The sequence below is a fragment of the Panthera tigris genome, chromosome D3, assembly GCF_018350195.1.
Source record: "Panthera tigris isolate Pti1 chromosome D3, P.tigris_Pti1_mat1.1, whole genome shotgun sequence".
Lineage (NCBI taxonomy): Eukaryota > Metazoa > Chordata > Mammalia > Carnivora > Felidae > Panthera > Panthera tigris.
The window spans coordinates 41434232-41455645 of record NC_056671.1 but is presented as its reverse complement, the minus strand read 5'-3'; the positions used below and the strand labels follow the sequence as shown (position 1 = coordinate 41455645).

General features: G+C 38.1%; 1 protein-coding gene and 1 pseudogene across 1 annotated transcript in view; both read right to left on the bottom strand.

Annotated features, from left to right (window-relative positions):
• Positions 1-21414, bottom strand: part of METTL4 (methyltransferase 4, N6-adenosine) — a 249767-nt gene that overhangs the window by 79752 nt on the left and 148601 nt on the right. The gene's annotated exons all lie outside the window — the stretch shown is intronic.
• On the bottom strand, positions 15597-17017 carry LOC122232782 (annotated as a pseudogene).

Genomic DNA, 21414 nt, shown 5'->3' with positions numbered 1-21414 from the left:
GCATAGGGGCACTTGTACCCCAATGTTTATAGCAGCACTCTCAACAATAGCCAAATTATGGAAAGAGCCCAAATGTCCATCAACTGACGAATGAATAAAGAAATTGTGGTTTATATACACAATGGAATACTACATGGCAATGAGAAAGAATGAAATATGGCCTTTTGTAGCAACATGGATGGAACTGGAGAGTGTGATGCTAAGTGAAATAAGTCATACAGAGAAAGACAGATACCATATGTTTTCACTCTTACGTGGATCCTGAGAAACTTAACAGAAGTCCATGGGAGAGGGGAAGAAAGAAAAAAAAAAGAGGTTAGAGAGGGAGAGAGCCAAAGCATAAGAGACTTAAAAACTGAGAACAAACTGAGGGTAGATGGGGAGTGGCAGGGAGGGGAGGGTGGGTAATGGGTATTGAGGATGGCACCTTTTGGGATGAGCACTGGGTGTTGTATGGAAAACAATTTGACAATAAACTTGATATTAAAAAAAAAGAAAAATCTATACACTGAAAAGTATAGGAAGCCTATGGAAGAAACTGAAGAAGACACAAAAAAATGGGAAAAGATTCTATGCTCTTCAATAGGAAGAACAAATATTGTTAAAATGTCAATACTACCCAAAGCAATCTACATATTCAATGCAATCTCTACCAAAATAACACCAGTATTCTTCACAGAGCTAGAACAAACAATCCTAACATTTGTATGGAACCACAAAAGACCCTGAATAGCCAAAGCAATCTTGGAAAAGAAAACCAAAGCAGGAGGTATCACAATTCCAGACTTCAAGCTGTACTAAAAATCTGTAATCATTAAGACAGTATGGTACTGGCACAAGAACCGACACTCAGGTCAATGGAACAGAGAACCCAGAAGTGGACCCACAAACATATGGCCAACTAATCTTTGACAAAGCAGGAAAGAATATCCAATGGAAAAAAAGACAGTCTCTTCAGCAAGTGGTGCTGGGAAAATGGAAGTGACACACAGAAAAATGAACCTGGACCACTTTCTTACACCACACACAAAAATAAACTCAAAATGTATGAAAGACCTAAATGTAAGACAGGAAGCCATGAAAATCCTAGAGGAGAAAGCAGGCAAAACCTCTTCGATCTTGGCTGCAGCAACTTCTTACTCAACACATCTCCGGAGGCAAGGGAAACAAAAGCGAAAATGAACTACTTGGACCTCATCAAAATAAATAGCTTCTGCACAACGAAGGAAACAATCAGCAAAACTAAAAATCAACTGCCACAATGGGAGAAGATATTTGCAAATGGCATATCAGACGAAGGGTTAGTATCCAAAAATCTATAAAGAACTTATCAAACTCAACACCCAAAAAACAAATAATCCAGTGAAGAAATGGGCAAAAGACATGAATAGACACTTCTCCAAAGAAGACATCCAAATGGCCAACCAACACATGAAAAACTGCTCCACATCACTCATCATCAGGGAAATACAAATCAAAACCACAATGAGATATCACTTTACACCTGTCAAAATGGGTAACATTAACAACTCAGGCAAAAACAGATGTTGGTGAGAATGCGGAGAAAAAGGATCTCTTCTGCACTGCTGGTGGGAATGCAAGTTGGTGCAGCCACTCTGGAAAACGGTATGGAGTTTCCTCAAAAAAATTAAAAATAGAACTACCCTTTGACCCAGCAATTGCACTACTAGGTATTTATCCAAGGGATACAGGTATGCTGTTTCGAAGGGACACATGCACCCCAGTGTTTATAGCCAATGTATGGGAAAAAGCCCAAATGTCCATTGATTGATGAATGGATAAAGAAGAGATGGTATATACATACAATGGAGTATTACTCGGCAACCCAAAAGAATGAAATCTTGCCATTTGCAACTACGTGGATGGAACTAGAGGGTATTATGCTAAGCGAAATTAGTCAGTCAGAGAAAGACAAATATCATATGACTTCACTCATATGAGGACTTTAAGACACAGAACACATGAACATAAGGTAAGGGAATCAAAAATAATACAAAAACAGGGAGGGGGACAAAACAGAAGAGACTCTTAAATATGGAGAACAGAGGGTTACTGGAGGGGTTGTGGGAGGGGGGAATGGGCTAAATGGGTAAGGGGCATTAAGGAATCTACTCCTGAAATCACTGTTGCACTATATGCTAATTTGTACTTAAATTAAAAAATAAAATTAAAAAAATAATTGTCTTTATATTTAGATTTATCTACATTTAGAATGTCTCTCCAAATCTCATTATATTCTTTTGAACTAATACTTATTATTTTTCCTTATTTTCTTTCACTGATAAACAAAAAAATTAAAAATTAGAAAGTAATATTGTATAAGAAATATTTTATAAAACTCCCTTCTTACCCTGAAATGAATTCCATAGATAATCTTACCTGTATATACATAATCTTTGAAAATAAAAACAACCTAATATCTAAATGGTAGCATAAACGAGAGATAATACTTTATAATGAATTCATATGAATGTCAACATATAAATGCCAAAGGATTGCAGCACTTCAGGATATAGAGAATCCTGACTCCTACCAACTAAAGAATAGTAGCCCACCTTCACTGTGACAGCTCAAAACATGTCCTCTCCTTTTGAGAATGCCTTCTATGCATCCATTTCCTCCCCATTTAAAAACAGTATATTAAAGAAATTTAAATAGAAAGCAATGTGTTCCAATTACTTCCTTAAAAGATCACTCTGGCTGTTGTGTGGAGAATGAACCAGGAAGGGACAAGAGAGGAAACAGCACGACCAGCACAGAGGCAATACAATGACCTGAGCAAAAGATGTTACATTCATGCTACTGACAACCAAATCTCCAGTGAGTCCATTCCCTGTGTCTAGATGTCTCTATATTAATAAGCTGGTAATATGTGAAATATTTTAATCGTCAAATTAAATTTTAGAATCCCCCTCATTCTCTTACAACACACTAGCATATCCAATTTTGTCACCATATCAATTGTACATATCTCTTCTGCAGCACCTCTCGAATTTTTGTGTTTTTTTTATACCCAATCCCACTGTTGTTTTTCCATCTGGAAAAAATGACAGCCTCTTAGTTAGCCTATACCTTGTATCTCCAGTTGGAATTCACTCTATAAGAAGCTTCTGGAACAATCTCTCTCAAATGCCAACATCTAAACATCATCCACTCCTTAGAAACACTGTCTTATTCTGGCATTGAAAGACTGACTGGAGCCTTCACCTGGCCTGGGATGGCCACGGACCACATGATGGACCAAACTCATTGTCAAGGTATCCTAACCATGTAAGTTATCATTCTAATGCAACATCTTTCCCATTCCTCCTCTCCATTGCCTACTCATATTTTGCAATTCCTTACAAAGAAATTGAGAGACTTAACCACCATCCCCAGCATTCTGAGAAAACAAAAACAACTTGGTTCTCTCCTCTTAAATGATACACACACACACACACACACACACACACACACACACAGAGGTTCTCAGTAAATGATAAATTCACTTCAAATGTTAAAATAAGGCTCCAAAAAGATGACATACAGGAGTATAAAATGAAAACCTTAGTTATTTTTTGTGGATTTAAGATTTTTCATGACTTTGCAAATCACCTGATCATTCTACAGTGGAACATCAGTTTAAATATTCCATGAAGCAATAATGCAGTGCAACTCTGAAGCACTGATTCCAAAGTCAAATTATTTGTGCTCAAATCTCAGAAACATCATTTACTACCTGTAAGAATTTAGGCAAGTTAAACTCTCTGTGCCTTAATTTCCTCAACTGTTTAATGAATAGTATCAACTTCACAAGATTATTCTGATGAGTGAATGATTTGTTGCATATAAAACATTTGAAGTGGTATTGGGCACATAGTAAACATTTCTCAAGTATTAGCTATTATTAATACAGCAAAGTTTACCCCTAAAATGTTTATAAATATATCCATAAACAGATACCATTATTTTATGAAATTAATAGCCTTTTCTCAATAAAGATATGAGGCTTAGCAGTTATATATAACATTTAACACTACCAAAAAAAAATTACTAATTAGAAATAAGTCACAGACTCTAAAAATAAAGGGAAGGTGTAAAAATAATCAGGTTCCATTTATTACTTCTCATGTGATAGTTGTGACACTTTTCAATGGCTATGAAATAGGCCTACTGAAATCTTTTAGAAAAGCTGAGTTCTCAATGGTATGCTTCTTATGAAATCCTAATTTTATTTTATTGATGGCCACCCTAGGAACTTTAATTTTCGTTGATATCACCAAGAAATTGCAGTGCTAAGGTTCCTTCCCTTTCCGGTCAGAAATGAAGACTGAGAGAAATTGATTTCTCACTATTTTCCAAGTAGGTTACTCTCTCCAGAATTAAAAGAATACCTTTTTTTATCCCACCATTAAAACATATTTCAGTAAATGGATATCAATAGAACATGCAGTTATAAAAAGGAAAAAAAAAACCATTTTGACCAAAACCCTACAATGTTAACTACAAAGAAGATTCCAGAGATAGGCTCTCTATATAATAAATGCATTAGTATTTGTGTTTGTATATAACAAAACAAAACTTTATGTGGACTGATGCTTTCCTTGGCTCTTTAACAACACATCACAATTAGAAAGAAAAGATAAAGGGAAAAGGCATTATCAGATATGTCCCAAATTCCTTTTACTGAAGTGGCAGACAATGAAAAGCCATCATGTAACCTTGTGCAAGAAGTACATTTTGTAGCATAATTCCCGAGTCAAAGCAGAGGGAACATGTGAATTGACATCTTCAACTACCAACCACAAAAAACAAAGCAGACTTACTTCTGTTCCCTACATGTTCAATCATTTGCCCTAACTTCTCTCTGGTGTCTGGGAGTCTACTAACCAGTGATGCCTCATCACTTTCCCAGCTTCCACTGAGGTCCTGGACACTTCTCAGAGATAACAGCCACTCTGAAGAACCCAAGGAGAGGTAGGACATCTCTAAAGGATGCCAGCAGAGGCATGATCACTTCATCAGCCACTTTTCTATGTTTCAAACCTCAGCAGTGAGAGGTCTGAGCTCTACACAGGCCTGGTAAAGTTCTGCTTGAAAACTCTCTGGTTTCCAAGAAAACTGTGGCCAATTCCCCCCAACAGAGAACTACTCTCAGGGAAGAACTCACACCTCCAGTCTAGCTCAGACTCTGCCCTATAGTGGATTTTTCTCCTTCTATGAATTTCTTCAGCAAGTGCTTTCAAATTGCAAATGTGGCCTTGCATTAATGCCTAAAGGGCAATATCTTGTCAGAGAAATTGTAAATGCCTCTCATGTCAGGGATGTTTCTTATATATCCCTTTGAAGACCAACATATGCATGTACTAAACCAATAATGAATGAATGAATGAATGAATGAATGAATGAATGAATGAAGTTATTTGGGAGGAAGGAGGAGCTTAACTAGCACAGACTCATTCCCTACATTTCTGTGGTTTAATAAAACATCTTTATATATTAGTCTCTGTTAAATCAAATTATTTTAAATGTCTTGAACTCATTCATTCAATATTTAGTGCCTGCTCTTCAAGGGGAGGAATGCAATAGAAGGTAGAGACAGAGTCCAGGTCATGGAGACTGTCATATATCAAACTAAAGAACAGGAGGATCTTGTCTTTAATAGGTTGGAAAGTCACTGGGGAATTTTTGCATGGTTAAAATGGTCGGTTTTGCTTTATAGATAGAACTCTCTACTGACAATGTGAAATGTGTATTTGAAGGGCAAGACTGGAAGCAGAGATAGATGCAGGACACCAGGAGAGAAATAATGAGGACTTCAACTAGGGCGATAGTCTTAATGATGTAGAAATGGGAACAGATGTAAGATACAAAATAGATACAATTTGGTGACCGACTGTTGAGGATCAAAATTGAAGAATGACAGTCAGGTTTCTAACTTGGATAACTAGGTGGTAATGGTTTAGAAATACATGATTGGCTTCCCTTCAGACAAGAACCCTAGATTTTTCTCATGCTTCTTTCATAATACTCATCACCCTAAAAATGCTATATGTGTCTTTCCTGTGTGCCTATAATCTGCAAGAGGTTGTGGGCCATGCTGTGGTATTTACCATTGTCTATTACCTGGTACAGACACCAGTACATGTTAGATGCTTAAGATATACTCTTTGAATTAAAATTGGCATACTAATTTGAGGTGAGTCCTATATATCTAGGAAGATCATTTGAAAAAAAAAAAAAAAGCCTCTTCATACTTTTCTACCTCTGAGCCTACCAAGTCAACTTTAGGAGTAAAAACTGTCTTCTGTATCACTATTTATCAGAAACAAAATTCCATAGTCTAATTTAACATTTCCATGGTTCAGCAGACCTTGCTGTCAAAAAAAGTCTTCCTAAATATGGTGCAAAATCATGGTTTCCATTTAAGTCATAATTGTATTTCATGAAATAAACATGTTAGTTTTTTTTAAGCTGTTCCTTCATATGAGTCAAAAAAGGTTTGAGAGAAGACATACCTCCATGAAGAAAAAGTGAAAGCTGGTATCAAGCTGTTGGCTGAATACACAAAATTTTATTTTCCTTAAAAATAAATTTATAGGGATGTCTGAATGGCTCAGTCAGTTAAGCATCCGACTTACGCTCAGGTCATGGTCTCACAGCTGGTAAGTTCAAGCCCCACATGGGGCTCCGTGCTGACACCTCAGAGACTGGAGCCTGCTTTGGATTCTGTATCTCCCTCTCTTTCTGCCCCTCCCCTGCTTGCGCTCTTTCTCTCTCTCTCTCTCTCTCTCTCTCTCTCTCTCTCTCTCTCTCTCTCTAAGAAATAAAGACATTAAAAAAATTTTAAGATAAATAAATATATAAAACCATGATAGTCACATGGTCTTTGAAATCCTAACAGTCTGGCCTTAATATTCTCCTAGGTAATAGAAAATAATATTGTTCTTTGCTTTTTTGTGAAGTTAAGCATTAATCACTGGGCCAGTGTAAATCTAATAACATTATGTGCCTAATATACAGATCCTTAATATTTGCTTTCTTGTGGATTAATAGAATTTTAACCAGAATTCCAACAGGAAACGGGTGGCACACTTGAAATAGGCTAATTTGACAAGTTTATTTACAAAGGAATTAATTATAAAGGCAATGCTATCAGGGAACTACAATATACAGGAAAATCACCCAGGGCTATTATAGCCTGACTATGATTATCCCTACACCAGAATGAATGTGGGAAGCAGTGGTTAATGGAACCTGAAGGGAGAAAGCCAAGTAGGGAATAATCCCTCGAGAGGACCAGAGACTTCTGTTGAGAGAGACTAAGTCAGCCTCACAGTAGGAAATCCAGGGGGAAAACACCCGATCAGCTCTCCCCTTCCTTTTTCTCTTTTACCAGATCTCTCTACTGGTCAAACGCATCTGAAGACAAAGGGAATGGGAGCCATACAAGTTAGCCTCCTGAGGCATAGAACAGAGTGCAGAAAAGTAGAAAGTGGATTTGAGGGACAAATAGAAGGTATCAGATCAGAGTTACCTTTTTGAACTTTTCTACCTAGAAAAGACTACCTTTGTCCATTTTCCAGGGCCCAAACTGTTTTCCATGACCTCTCTCTTGCAGAGGAGAACTTTTCCTAAGTTTACATTTAAATCTCTAAGTATACAGCTGTCAACAAACCCTGTGTTCCTCTAGCATAGCAACAGAAAATCTAAAAGATGAATGCAGTTCTAGAACATTGGGGAAACAAGTACAGAGAAAGTACAAAGTAAAACACCCAGTAAAACTGTAAATAAACATTCCAGGAATTACATACAAAAAGTTCTATAGAATCTTTTTGAAATTTTTTAGAATTTAGGCATGGCTTCATGATTTGTATCTCATGCATACAAACACAAACATCAGGACCTTTGACACTAAAAGCATCCTCCTTTTCTCTCTTTTTGGAGATCTAAAATCTGCCTATCTGTGGAACTGTACTTCAACAGTCCCTTTTATCTAAATGCTTAGATATGTCCTCAAATAGTACTATTTCAACCTGAAAAACATCATTATTGATTTCTACTGCTTAACAATAGTACAATTTTTTGTCTTTTATGTTCATTTATGACAATATGTCCAAAGGTGTTAGACTCCCATTCAGCACTTTCTTGACTATTTGATATGTGTACGAGAGAGCACAGCACTTAGTAAGTGCATAAAATTAGTATAATAGTAACAGGTAGCTGTTGCTCTTATTTGTTTCTCTTTTGAAGATATAGTATATTTTTTCAAAGCATGGATTCAGAAATATACTCTTTAGCGTGCGGTTAGAATCAAATTTCTTTCTCACAATAGGTACTGCCATGAATGTAAATGTTAACAACAATAACAACAAAAAAAATTTCTACATTCCCCTGGTGAATATCTTAAAGTTTAGGATAAAGACATTAAAATTCAATGAACCAAAGAGATTCTAGGTAAAGCCATACTGGCAAAGACTCTAAAATCAACCCCTCAAGGAGGAAACAAAAAAGAGAGAAAGAAGGAAGCAAACCCTAAGAGACTATAGAGAACAAACTGAGGGTTGCTGGAAGGCAGGTGGGCAGGGGGATAGGCTAAATGGGTGATGGGCATTAAGGAGGGCAGTTGTGTTGAGCATTCAGTGTTTTATGTGAGTGACGAATCACTAAACTCTACCCCTTAAACCAATATTACACTATATGTTAACTAACTAGAATTTAAATTAAAATGTGGGGAAAAAAGAAAAAGTAAGAGGTTCTGGAAGATGGCGGCGTAGGAGGACGCTGGGCTCACCGCGCGTCCTGCTGATCACTTAGATTCCACCTACACCTGCCTAAAGAACCCAGAAAACCGCCAGAGGATTAGCAGAACGGAGTCTCCAGAGCCAAGCGCAGACGAGAGGCCCACGGAAGAGGGTAGGAAGGGCGGCGAGGCAGTGCCTGCTCCACAGACTGGCGGGAGGGAGCCAGGGCGGAGGGGCGGCTCGCCGGTCAAGCAGAGTCCCCGAGTCTGGAAGGCAAAAGCGGAGGGGCTGGACGGACTGTGTTCCCACAGCAAGCGCGACTTAGCGTCTGGGAGGTCATAAGTTAACAGCTCTGCTCAGAAAGCAGGAAGGCTGGAGGACAAAGGGAGGGAGAGCTGCTGAGCCCCCGGACGGCAGAGCTCAGTTTGGTGGGGAACAAAGGCGCTCACCAGCGCCATCTCCCCCGCCCATCCCCCAGCCAAAATCCCAAAGAGAACCAGTTCCCGCCAGGGAACTTGCTCGCTCTGCGCAAACACCCAACTCTGTGCTTCTGCGGAGCCAAACCTCCGGCAGCAGATCTGACTCCCTCCCACTGCCACAGGGCCCCTCCTGAAGTGGATCACCTAAGGAGAAGCGAGCTAAGCCTGCCCCTCCTGCCCCCGTGCACCTTGCCTACCCACCCCAGCTAATACGCCAGATCCCCAGCAACACAAGCCTGGCAGTGTGCAAGTAGCCCAGACGGGCCACACCACCCCACAGTGAATCCCTCCCCTAGGAGAGGGGAAGAGAAGGCACACACCAGTCTGACTGTGGCCCCAGCAGTGGGCTGGGGGCAGACATCGGGTCGGACTGCGGCCCCGCCCACCAACTCCAATTATACACCACAGCACAGGGGAAGTGCCCTGCAGGTCCTCACCACTCCAGGGACTATCCAAAATGACCAAACGGAAGAATTCCCCTCAGAAGAATCTCCAGGAAATAACAACAGCTAATGAACTGATCAAAAAGGATTTAAATAATATAACAGAAAGTGAATTTAGAATAATAGTCATAAAATTAATCGCTGGGCTTGAAAACAGTATAGAGGACAGCAGAGAATCTCTTGCCACAGAGATCAAGGGACTAAGGAACAGTCACGAGGAGCTGAAAAGCGCTTTAAACGAAATGCAAAACAAAATGGAAACGACGACGGCTCGGATTGAAGAGGCAGAGGAGAGAATAGGTGAACTAGAAGATAAAGTGATGGAAAAAGAGGAAGCTGAGAGAAAGAGAGATAAAAAAATCCAGGAGTCTGAGGGAAAAATTAGAGAACTAAGTGATACACTAAAAAGAAATAATATACGCATAATTGGTATCCCAGAGGAGGAAGAGAGAGGGAAAGGTGCTGAAGGGGTACTTGAAGAAATTATAGCTGAGAACTTCCCTGAACTGGGGAAGGAAAAAGGCATTGAAATCCAAGAGGCACAGAGAACTCCCTTCAGACGTAACTTGAATCGATCTTCTGCACGACATATCATAGTGAAACTGGCAAAATACAAGGATAAAGAGAAAATTCTGAAAGCAGCAAGGGATAAACGTGCCCTCACATATAAAGGGAGACCTATAAGACTCGTGACTGATCTCTCTTTTGAAACTTGGCAGGCCAGAAAGGCTTGGAACGATACCTTCAGTGTGCTAAACAGAAAAAATATGCAGCTGAGAATCCTTTATCCAGCAAGTCTGTCATTTAGAATAGAAGGAGAGATAAAGGTCTTCCCAAACAAACAAAAACTGAAGGAATTCGTCACCACTAAACCAGCCCTACAAGAGATCCTAAGGGGGACCCTGTGAGACAAAGTACCAGAGACATCACTACAAGCATAAAACATACAGACATCACAATGACTCTAAACCCGTATCTTTCTATAATAACACTGAATGTAAATGGATTAAATGCGCCAACCAAAAGACATAGGGTATCAGAATGGATAAAAAAACAAGACCCATCGATTTGCTGTCTACAAGAGACTCATTTTAGATCTGAGGACACCTTTAGATTGAGAGTGAGGGGATGGAGAACTATTTATCATGCTACTGGAAGCCAAAAGAAAGCTGGAGTAGCCATACTTATATCAGACAAACTAGACTTTAAATTAAAGGCTGTAACAAGAGATGAAGAAGGGCATTATATAATAATTACAGGGTCTATCCATCAGGAAGAGCTAACAATTATAAATGTCTATGCGCCAAATACCGGAGCCCCCAGATATATAAAACAATTACTCATAAACATAAGCAACCTTATTGATAAGAATGTGGTCATTGCAGGGGACTTTAACACCCCACTTACAGAAATGGATAGATCATCTAGACACATGGTCAATAAAGAAACAAGGGCCCTGAATGATACATTGGATCAGATGGACTTGACAGATATATTTAGAACTCTGCATCCCAAAGCAACAGAATATACTTTCTCCTCGAGTGCACATGGGACATTCTCCAAGATAGATCATATACTGGGTCACAAAACAGCCCTTCATAAGTTTACAAGAATTGAAATTATACCATGCATCCTTTCAGACCACAATGCTATGAAGCTTGAAATCAACCACAGGAAAAAGTCTGGAAAACCACCAAAAGCATGGAGGTTAAAGAACACCCTACTAACGAATGAGTGGGTCAACCAGGCAATTAGAGAAGAAATTTAAAAATATATGGAAACAAACGAAAATGAAAATACAACAATCCAAACGCTTTGGGACGCAGCGAAGGCAGTTCTGAGAGGAAAATACATTGCAATCCAGGCCTATCTCAAGAAACAAGAAAAATCCCAAATACAAAATCTAACAGCACACCTAAAGGAAATAGAAGCAGAACAGCAAAGACAGCCTAAACCCAGCAGAAGAAGAGAAATAATAAAGATCAGAGCAGAAATAAACAATATAGAATCTAAAAAAACTGTAGAGCAGATCAACGAAACCAAGAGTTGGTTTTTTGAAAAAATAAACAAAATTGACCAACCTCTAGCCAGGCTTCTCAAAAAGAAAAGGGAGATGACCCAAATAGATAAAATCATGAATGAAAATGGAATTATTACAACCAATCCCTCAGAGATACAAACAATTATCAGGGAATACTATGAAAAATTATATGCCAACAAATTGGACAACCTGGAAGAAATGGACAAATTCCTAAACACCCACACGCTTCCAAAAATCAATCAGGAGGAAATAGAAAGCTTGAACAGACCCATAACCAGTGAAGAAATTGAATCAGTCATCAAAAATCTCCCAACAAATAAGAGTCCAGGACCAGATGGCTTCCCAGGGGAGTTCTACCAGACGTTTAAAGCAGAGATAATACCTATCCTTCTCAAGCTATTCCAAGAAATAGAAAGGGAAGGAAAACTTCCAGACACATTCTATGAAGCCAGTATTACTTTGATTCCTAAACCAGACAGAGACCCAGTAAAAAAAGAGAACTACAGGCCAATATCTCTGATGAATATGGATGCAAAAATTCTCAATAAGATACTAGCAAATCGAATTCAACAGCATATAAAAAGAATTATTCACCATGATCAAGTGGGATTCATTCCTGGGATGCAGGGCTGGTTCAACATTCGCAAATCAATCAACGTGATACATCACATTAACAAAAAAAAAGAGAAGAACCATATGATCCTGTCAATCGATGCAGAAAAGGCCTTTGACAAAATCCAGCACCCTTTCTTAATCAAAACCCTTGAGAAAGTCGGGATAGAAGGAACATACTTAAACATCATAAAAGCCATTTATGAAAAGCCCACAGCTAACATCATCCTCAATGGGGAAAAACTGAGAGCTTTTTCCCTGAGATCAGGAACACGACAGGGATGCCCACTCTCACCGCTGTTGTTTAATATAGTGCTTGAAGTTCTAGCATCAGCAATCAGACAACAAAAGGAAATCAAAGGCATCAAAATTGGCAAAGATGAAGTCAAGCTTTCGCTTTTTGCAGATGACATGATATTATACATGGAAAATCCGATAGACTCCACCAAAAGTCTGCTAGAACTGATACATGAATTCAGCAAAGTTGCAGGATACAAAATCAATGTACAGAAATCAGTTGCATTCTTATACACTAACAATGAAGCAACAGAAAGACAAATAAAGAAACTGATCCCATTCACAATTGCACCAAGAAGCATAAAATACCTAGGAATAAATCTAACCAAAAATGTAAAAGATCTGTATGCTGAAAACTATAGGAAGCTTATGCAGGTAATTGAAGAAGATATAAAGAAATGGAAAGACATTCCTTGCTCATGGATTGGAAGAATAAATATTGTCAAAATGTCAATACTACCCAAAGCTATCTACACATTCAATGCAATCCCAATCAAAATTGCACCAGCATTCTTCTCGAAACTAGAACAAGCAATCCTAAAATTCATATGGAACCACAAAAGGCCCCGAATAGCCAAAGTAATTTTGAAGAAGAAGACCAAAGCAGGAGGCATCACAATCCCAGACTTTAGCCTCTACTACAAAGCTGTAATCATCAAGACAGCATGGTATTGGCATAAAAACAGACACATAGACCAATGGAATAGAATAGAAACCCCAGAACTAGACCCACAAACGTATGGCTAACTCATCTTTGACAAAGCAGGAAAGAACATCCAATGGAAAAAAGACAGTCTCTTTAACAAATGGTGCTGGGAGAACTGGACAGCAACATGCAGAAGGTTGAAACTAGACCACTTTCTCACACCATTCACAAAAATAAACTCAAAATGGATAAAGGACCTGAATGTGAGACAGGAAACCATCAAAACCTTAGAGGAGAAAACAGGAAAAGACCTCTCTGACCTCAGCCGTAGCAATCTCTTACTCGACACATCCCCAAAGGCAAGGGAATTAAAAGCAAAAGTGAATTACTGGGACCTTATGAAGATAAAAAGCTTCTGCACAGCAAAGGAAACAACCAACAAAACTAAAAGGCAACCAACGGAATGGGAAAAGATATTTGCAAATGACACATCGGACAAAGGGCTAGTATCCAAAATCTATAAAGAGCTCATCAAGCTCCACACCCGAAAAACAAATAACCCAGTGAAGAAATGGGCAGAAAACATGAATAGACACTTCTCTAAAGAAGACATCCGGATGGCCAACAGGCACATGAAAAGATGTTCAACGTCGCTCCTTATCAGGGAAATACAAATCAAAACCACACTCAGATACCACCTCACGCCAGTCAGAGTGGCCAAAATGAAGAAATCAGGAGACTACAGATGCTGGAGAGGATGTGGAGAAACGGGAACCCTCTTGCACTGTTGGTGGGAATGCAAATTGGTGCAGCCGCTCTGGAAAGCAGTGTGGAGGTTCCTCAGAAAATTAAAAATAGACCTACCCTATGACCCAGCAATAGCACTGCTAGGAATTTATCCAAGGGATACAGGAGTACTGATGCATAGGGGCACTTGTACCCCAATGTTTATAGCAGCACTCTCAACAATAGCCAAATTATGGAAAGAGCCTAAATGTCCATCAACTGATGAATGGATAAAGAAATTGTGGTTTATATACACAATGGAATACTACGTGGCAATGAGAAAAATGAAATATGGCCCTTTGTAGCAACGTGGATGGAAGTGGAGAGTGTGATGCTAAGTGAAATAAGCCATACAGAGAAAGACAGATACCATATGGTTTCACTCTTAGGTGGATCCTGAGAAACTTAACAGAAACCCATGGGGGAGGGGAAGGAAAAAAAAAAAAAAAAAAAGAGGTTAGAGTGGGAGAGAGCCAAAGCATAAGAGACTGTTAAAAACTGAGAACAAACTGAGGGTTGATGGGGGGTGGGAGGGAGGGCAGGGTGGGTGATGGGTATTGAGGAGGGCACCTTTTGGGATGAGCACTGGGTGTTGTATGGAAACCAATTTGACAGTATATTTCATATACTAAAAAAATAAAAATAAAAAAAATTAAAATTAAAATTAAAAAAAAAAAGTAAGAAAATAAATAAAACCAACCCCCAATATAGTTATTTATTCATTTATTTATTGGAGCATTACATCCTGTTTCTTCCCAAAAGAAATAAAATGCTTCACTGTCATTTCCTCCTTATTTTCCCAATCTTTCCTTAGATTAGAAACTGACAGTTTAGATCACGCTCTGTCAAAGCAATGAAACCACAGCACAGCCATATGTTGTTTAAAGACCTGGATTTTATTCACCCTAGGTAAAGTTGACTGAAGTGCAAGAGCCTGATTTATATCACTGGGCTGCCAGCGGGATAGGGATCACAGCCCCTGCCTCCCATTGTGAACAAGATCTATAAAGGAAGCTGAGCCTCTATTTTTCTACCAGAGCACTCATTCTACACAGTGCCAAGTGACAGAATTTTCAGGAGCAAACCTTCAGCGAGTAAAACATGAGAGTCTCTCTAACTGGCTTAGAGATAACTAGTCAAAAGATAGTAAATATAAGAAACAAAGGAAAAAATAGTTACAAACAGAGAGGGAGGGAGGCAAACCATAAGAGACTCTTAAATACAGAGAACAAACTGAAGGTTGATTGGGGGGGGAGGGGGATGGGGAATGGGCATCTAGGAGGGCGCTTGCTGGGATGAGCACTGCGTGTTGTATGTAAGCGATGAATCACAGGAATCTACCCCCAAAACCAACCAAGAGCACACTGTATACATTGTATGTTAGCCAACTTGATAATAAATTATATATTAAAAAAAAAAAGTTCAGGCATGACTTCTCTCAAAAAATGTCTGTTACTTTGAACTTGATATTGCTAATGCCACTTAGAAAGACAGGCATATTGGTTAAACTCTCACTTGAAATGCAAGTTTAAAATGTTTATCCCAAGTCGGTATTTCATAAGAATTTCATAGTCAACCTATCTTTATACTCATGGTTTTCATCGTTAACAGTGCTATTTTAAAATATGACAATCCTCTGACCAGAGGCTATACTAGCCACTCTGTCTTAACCAGTACTCTACTACACTGATTACATTATCACCCTGAATGTAAGTGCTGTCCAAGGACCTTTAAAGAACGACTTCTATCAACTTCTTTTACTATTAAAGGTATCAAACTAAATTATACAAGTCCCACTTCTAGTTAGAGCACAGAAAATCATAAAAGAATATTGCTCTTGCCATAACAAGAATACACCAGCTAAACTAAAAAGTATGCTCTCCTTTTCTTTTCTTTTCTTTTCTTTTTTTTTTTTTTTACTCATCAAAGAAAATATTTTATGCAAGTTCCCAAAACAAATTTGAGGAGTTAAGTTGGGTCTGAATTGAAGAAAAAGGCCAAGTTAGGTCTGGAAACAAAGTTTTAATTTGGTGGAAGTTGAAATCGATGTATATACATTCTAATCAAAGACTTGTCCCATGTAGGATTTTTCAAGTTTTTAAGAGTCTACCAGACCAAACCCTTCACTGCCTTTTGCTTTTGCTTTGCTTTTCCCCTTACCTTTTCTCACTTTGCCTTCAGCCTTTTCCTTTGTCTCTGGTTCATCCATACGGGGTAGAAGACTCTTTGTTTCTCTTAATACAAGTCTCCAAATTCATGTCATCTTTTTCATCTTGCACTATGCACTGAGTTTTCTCTTGACAGTGTTTCGGTACCACCACAGTTGCTATCTCTTGAACATCTTTCATTAAAACATCACTATATACTTTAAGAATACTTTTAAGTCTGCTATGTTCCTTTGGGGCATTCTTTTTTCTTTTCAGCACCCATCTTCCTTTTCCACTTACTCCACAAGCTTTTTGCCATATTTTACCTGGAACGCAGGAAACTCAGAAACTTAGAGACTGCACACAGTCCACACTGACCGGAAGCCTCCACACTTCCACCCTCCGGGCAGCATCTTCCACAGACTCCCCAAGTATGCTTTAATTTAAAGCCATCAAATAATAATTCACATAATGAAATCAAAATTCCAGAGAAAAATGTGAGCCCTTTCCAGGCGAGTAAAGACTGAGACTGCTTTCATAGCTGGGAATATGTCTTATCTGGGGATATAAACAAGTAGAGGAGCTCCTCTCTCTCCTATAAGCATTTCTTTGTTTGGACAAAGAAATGGACAAATAAAATTGTATGACTGTAAAAACTGGAAAGATGGTATAAAATCTAGAAGAGTCTCAAATGTAATGCTAATCTTCCTGATCCAACAATTCTTCTCCAATCTTATTAAGTACCAGCTGAGGGCAGAGCTCAAAAGAAGAGAAAGTTTTCACTGACTTCTAGTTCTTGAGTCATAAAGTCTCGCCTGAGGAGTAGAACTGAACTCATCCAAAACCTATTTTAAAACAGAGATGATCTGAAATTAGTTAAAGCTTCAACCTAGCACTGATGTAACTCAACTCTATTAAAATAAAAAATATCAAACTTTCACCCTAGCTTCCTTACAAAGGAAACAGCATGCCCTCCAAAGGAAAAAAAAAATCTAGTTCAAGCTTTACTGTGTCTTGTTTTTTCATATAACATCTAGCATACAATAAAAATTAAGAGGGAGATGCCTGGGTGGCTCAGTTGGTTAGGAATCCGACTTCAGCTCAGGTCATGATCTCATGGTTTGTGAGTTCAAGCCCTGAGTCAGGCTCTGTGCTGACAGCTCAGAGCCTGGAGCCTGCTTCAGATTCTGTGTCTCCCCCTCCCATGCTCATGTTCTGTCTCTCTCTGTCTCTCAATAATAAATAAACGTTAAAAAATTTTTTTTAATTATGAGACATGGGCTAACGCTTGAAAATGTGACCTATAATCAATAGAAGCAGCTCCACAATTGATTAATACGTTGCTATTAAAAGACTTGGATTTTTAAATAATTACTGTAAATATTTAGAGAAAAGGCTGGACAAAATAGGTGATCAGATAGGAATTTCAGCAAAGAAATAGTCTTCAAAAAAAATTTGAATATCCTAGAAATTAAAATTTTTTAAGTTGAAATAAAGAATATATTGGATGGGCTTTAAAATATACCAAGCATAGGGGCGCCTGGGTGGCTCAGTCGGTTAAGCATCCGACTTCGGCTCAGGTCATGATCTCACGGTCCGTGAGTTCGAGCCCCGCGTAGGGCTCTGTGCTGACAGCTCGGAGCCTGGAGTCTGTTTCAGATTCTGTGTCTCCCTCTCTCTGACCCTCCCCCCGTTCATGCTCTGTCTCTCTCTGTCTCAAAAATAAATAAACATTAAAAATATATATATACTGAGCATAGTAAAATAAAGGATCAATGAACTTGTAGATACATGAAAAGAATTACTCAATCTGAAGAATGGGAGATAAAATATTAAAACCAAATAATAACAGCTTGGGTGGCTCAGTTGGTTAAGCATCCAAATTCAGCTCAGGTCATGATCTCACAGTTTTTGAGTTCCAGCCCCACATCAGTCTCTGTGCTGATAGCACAGAGCCTGAAGCCCACTTCAAGTTCTGTTCTCCCTCTTTCTCTGCCCCTCCCCTGCCCCTGCTCACCCTCTGTCTCTCTCTTTCTCAAAAATAAACAAACACTAAAAAAAAATTAACCAAATAATAACAAAGCACCAGAGACTTGTGAGACAATAACATACATGGAAATTAATCCAAGAAAAATAAAATAGATGGTAAAAGAAGAAATATGAAAAAATAATGACTATAAAACTTTCAAAATTCATAAAAATCACCAATTCAAAGATTCATGATACTTAGCAAGTGTCAGTCAGAATAAACATAAAGAATACTATACCAGGGAAATCATAATTAAACTGCTGACAATAAAATGTAGATAATTTAAAAAGATATATACATACATATATACACATACATATATTGATAGAATCAGCAGAAATTTGAGAATAGCAAGAACTCATAAACAGTGGAATCCAGATGACATTTTTTGAATGCTGAAGGCGGGGGTGGGGGGAGAATCAATCTAGAATCCTACAGAAATTAAGATGAAATGAAGGTATTTTTAAGACAAACCAAAACTGAGAGAATTCATTGCCAACAGACCTATGCCTCAAAAATTACTAAGGGAAGTCATTTGAGCTGAAAAAAATGACCCCATATGAAAAATCAGACCTGCAGAAGTATACATAATTACCAAAGACTATATTTAATATCTTTATAGAAAACTGATTGTTCAAAGCAAAAAATGTCAACAATGTATTATGTGATTTATAACATACATAGAAGAAAACTGTTTGATAGTAATAACACAAAAAATGAGAGTGAGCTAAATGGAATATACCTTTGTACAATTTCTTCCATTGTTTGTAAAATGATTTAGTATTAATTTAAGGTAGATTAAAGATTCATTTTTAGGGGCACCTGGGTGGCTCAGTCAGTTAAGTGTCCAACTTTGGCTCAGGTCATGATCTCACAAATCAGGTCAGGCTCTGGGCTGGTGGTGCAGAGCCTGCTTAGGAATCTTGGGATTTTCTCTCTCTCTCTCTCTCTCCCCCATTCTTCCCCCACTTGTGATCTCTCTGTGTCTCAAAAATAAACTTAAAAATTTTTAAATAAATTTTAAAAAAAGATTCATTTTATAATTCTTGGAGTAACCAAAAAAAAAACTAAGACATATATAAAAAATCAATAAAGCAAGGGGCGCCTGGGTGGTTCCGTCAGTTGAGCGTCCGACTTCTGCTCAGGTAATGATCTCAGGGTTTGTGTGTTTGAACCCTGCGTCCGGCTCTGTGCTAACAGCTCAAAGCCTGGAGCCTCTTCAGATTCTGTGTCTTTCTCTCTCTCTCTGCCCCTCCCCAACTTGTGCGCTCTCTCTCTCTCTCTCTCTCTCTCTCTCTCTCAAAAATAAATAAATAAATGTAAAAAAAATCAATAAAGCAATTAACATTTTTAAATAGTTGATTAAAAGAAGGCAGTAACAAAGAACAACAACAAAAAAAAATAGCAAGATAGCAGATACAAAACCAACCATATCAGTAATTACACTATGTATACATGGATAATGATGAATGAAAATTTCAATTTACCTGGCTATCAAATCCTTTTTGAAATGATATCTAATTATAATCCTATGTATTTTGGGAGATATAGAACTAGTCTGGTCCTATCGTTTTACATTTTAATAAGTATTTTCAGAACATTGTTCCACTCTAACCATGAGCACTTCAAAGAAAGGATTATGTCTTCTATTGTTTTTGCTCCTCCATTAGCCATAGAGCATAATTTACTGCATTTAGTTAAGTGTCTTCTCATTGTCTGGCTAGCTACTGTATCCATGAGCTGGATAAAACCATGATACATTGGTTTTATGTATAAAGAGAAAAGTGAAACATTTTGCTCAGTAATCAAATTAGCCAGATGTTGGATAGTTCAAAACAATAAATTGTAGCAATATAAGTAATGAACTTTCCTTTAAAGCTTAATGTTTATTTATTTATTTTGAGAGAGAGAGAGAGAGAGAGAGAGAGAGAGAGAGAGAGAATCCCAAGCAGGATTCACACTGTCAGCACAGAGCCTGACACAGGGCTCGATCCCATGAACCATGAGATCATGAGCCGAAATCAAGAGTTGGACAATTAACCAACTGAGCCACCCAGGCACCCCTCCTTTATATTTTAAATACCCCTAAATGATAATATTTGGTAAAAATGATAATAATTGAGCACCTACTTTGACAGGCATTTTCTTATTTAACTTCATGACAACACTAGTATTTTACAGACAAGTACATTGGAGGTCATGGAAAGCAATCTGCTTTCCCAAGGCCACACAGCTGAAAATGCAGGGAAGCTAGGATGCCAGCACAGGTCTTTAAGTTCCCATGCCCTTGCAGACCAAGATTCCCTTGATCAGGATGGCTGCATGAATAGTTCAGGACCAGATGAGGTGCACCACGCTAGGTGTACCTTGTTCACCTGGTCTGCACTTGAGGGTTGACCAATTGCTCATTACTAAACAATGACCCCTACCAATGCACTTTATTCAATGTCTGATCTTTTTTATTGTTTATTTATATTTTCTAGAAGTTTATTATATAAATGGAATCATGCAGTATGTACTCTTTGCTGTTTCACTTGCCATGTTTTTGAGCTCTATCCACATTATGTATAGCAGGAATTCGTTTGTATTGATGAGTAGTTCATTTGTATAAATATACCACAAATTTTTTCACCTATTTTCCTAATTATGGACACTTATGTTACTTATGGTTTTTATTGTTGTGATGAATAAAGCTGCTATGAACATTCACGTCCAAATATTTGTGGACATACATGTCCATTTCTCTTGGATAAATACTTAGGAGTGAAATTACTGGGTCATAAAGTATGAGTACTTTTGTCTTGGAAAGCAACTGCTAAGATTCGAAAGTAGTAGTACCATTTTTTATTCCTACCAGCAATGCATGAAGGTTCTGATTATTCTATGTCCCTGTCAGCATCTAGTTATTACCAGTTTTTTTTAGCCATTCTAGTTGTTGTGAAATTGTATCTCACTGAGGTTTTAGTCTTCATCTCCCTGACGACTAATGATATTATACACCTTTTAATATGCTTATTGGCCATTTGTATGTATTCTTTTTTCTTAATTGAGCTGTCTTGTCATTATTGGCCTGTAGTAGTTCTTTATATATTCTGGATACAAATTCTTTGTCACGTATCTACATTAAGAGTATTTTCTCTGTGTAGTTTGCCTTTTCATTTTCTTTTTTTTTTTTTTTTTTTTTTAATTT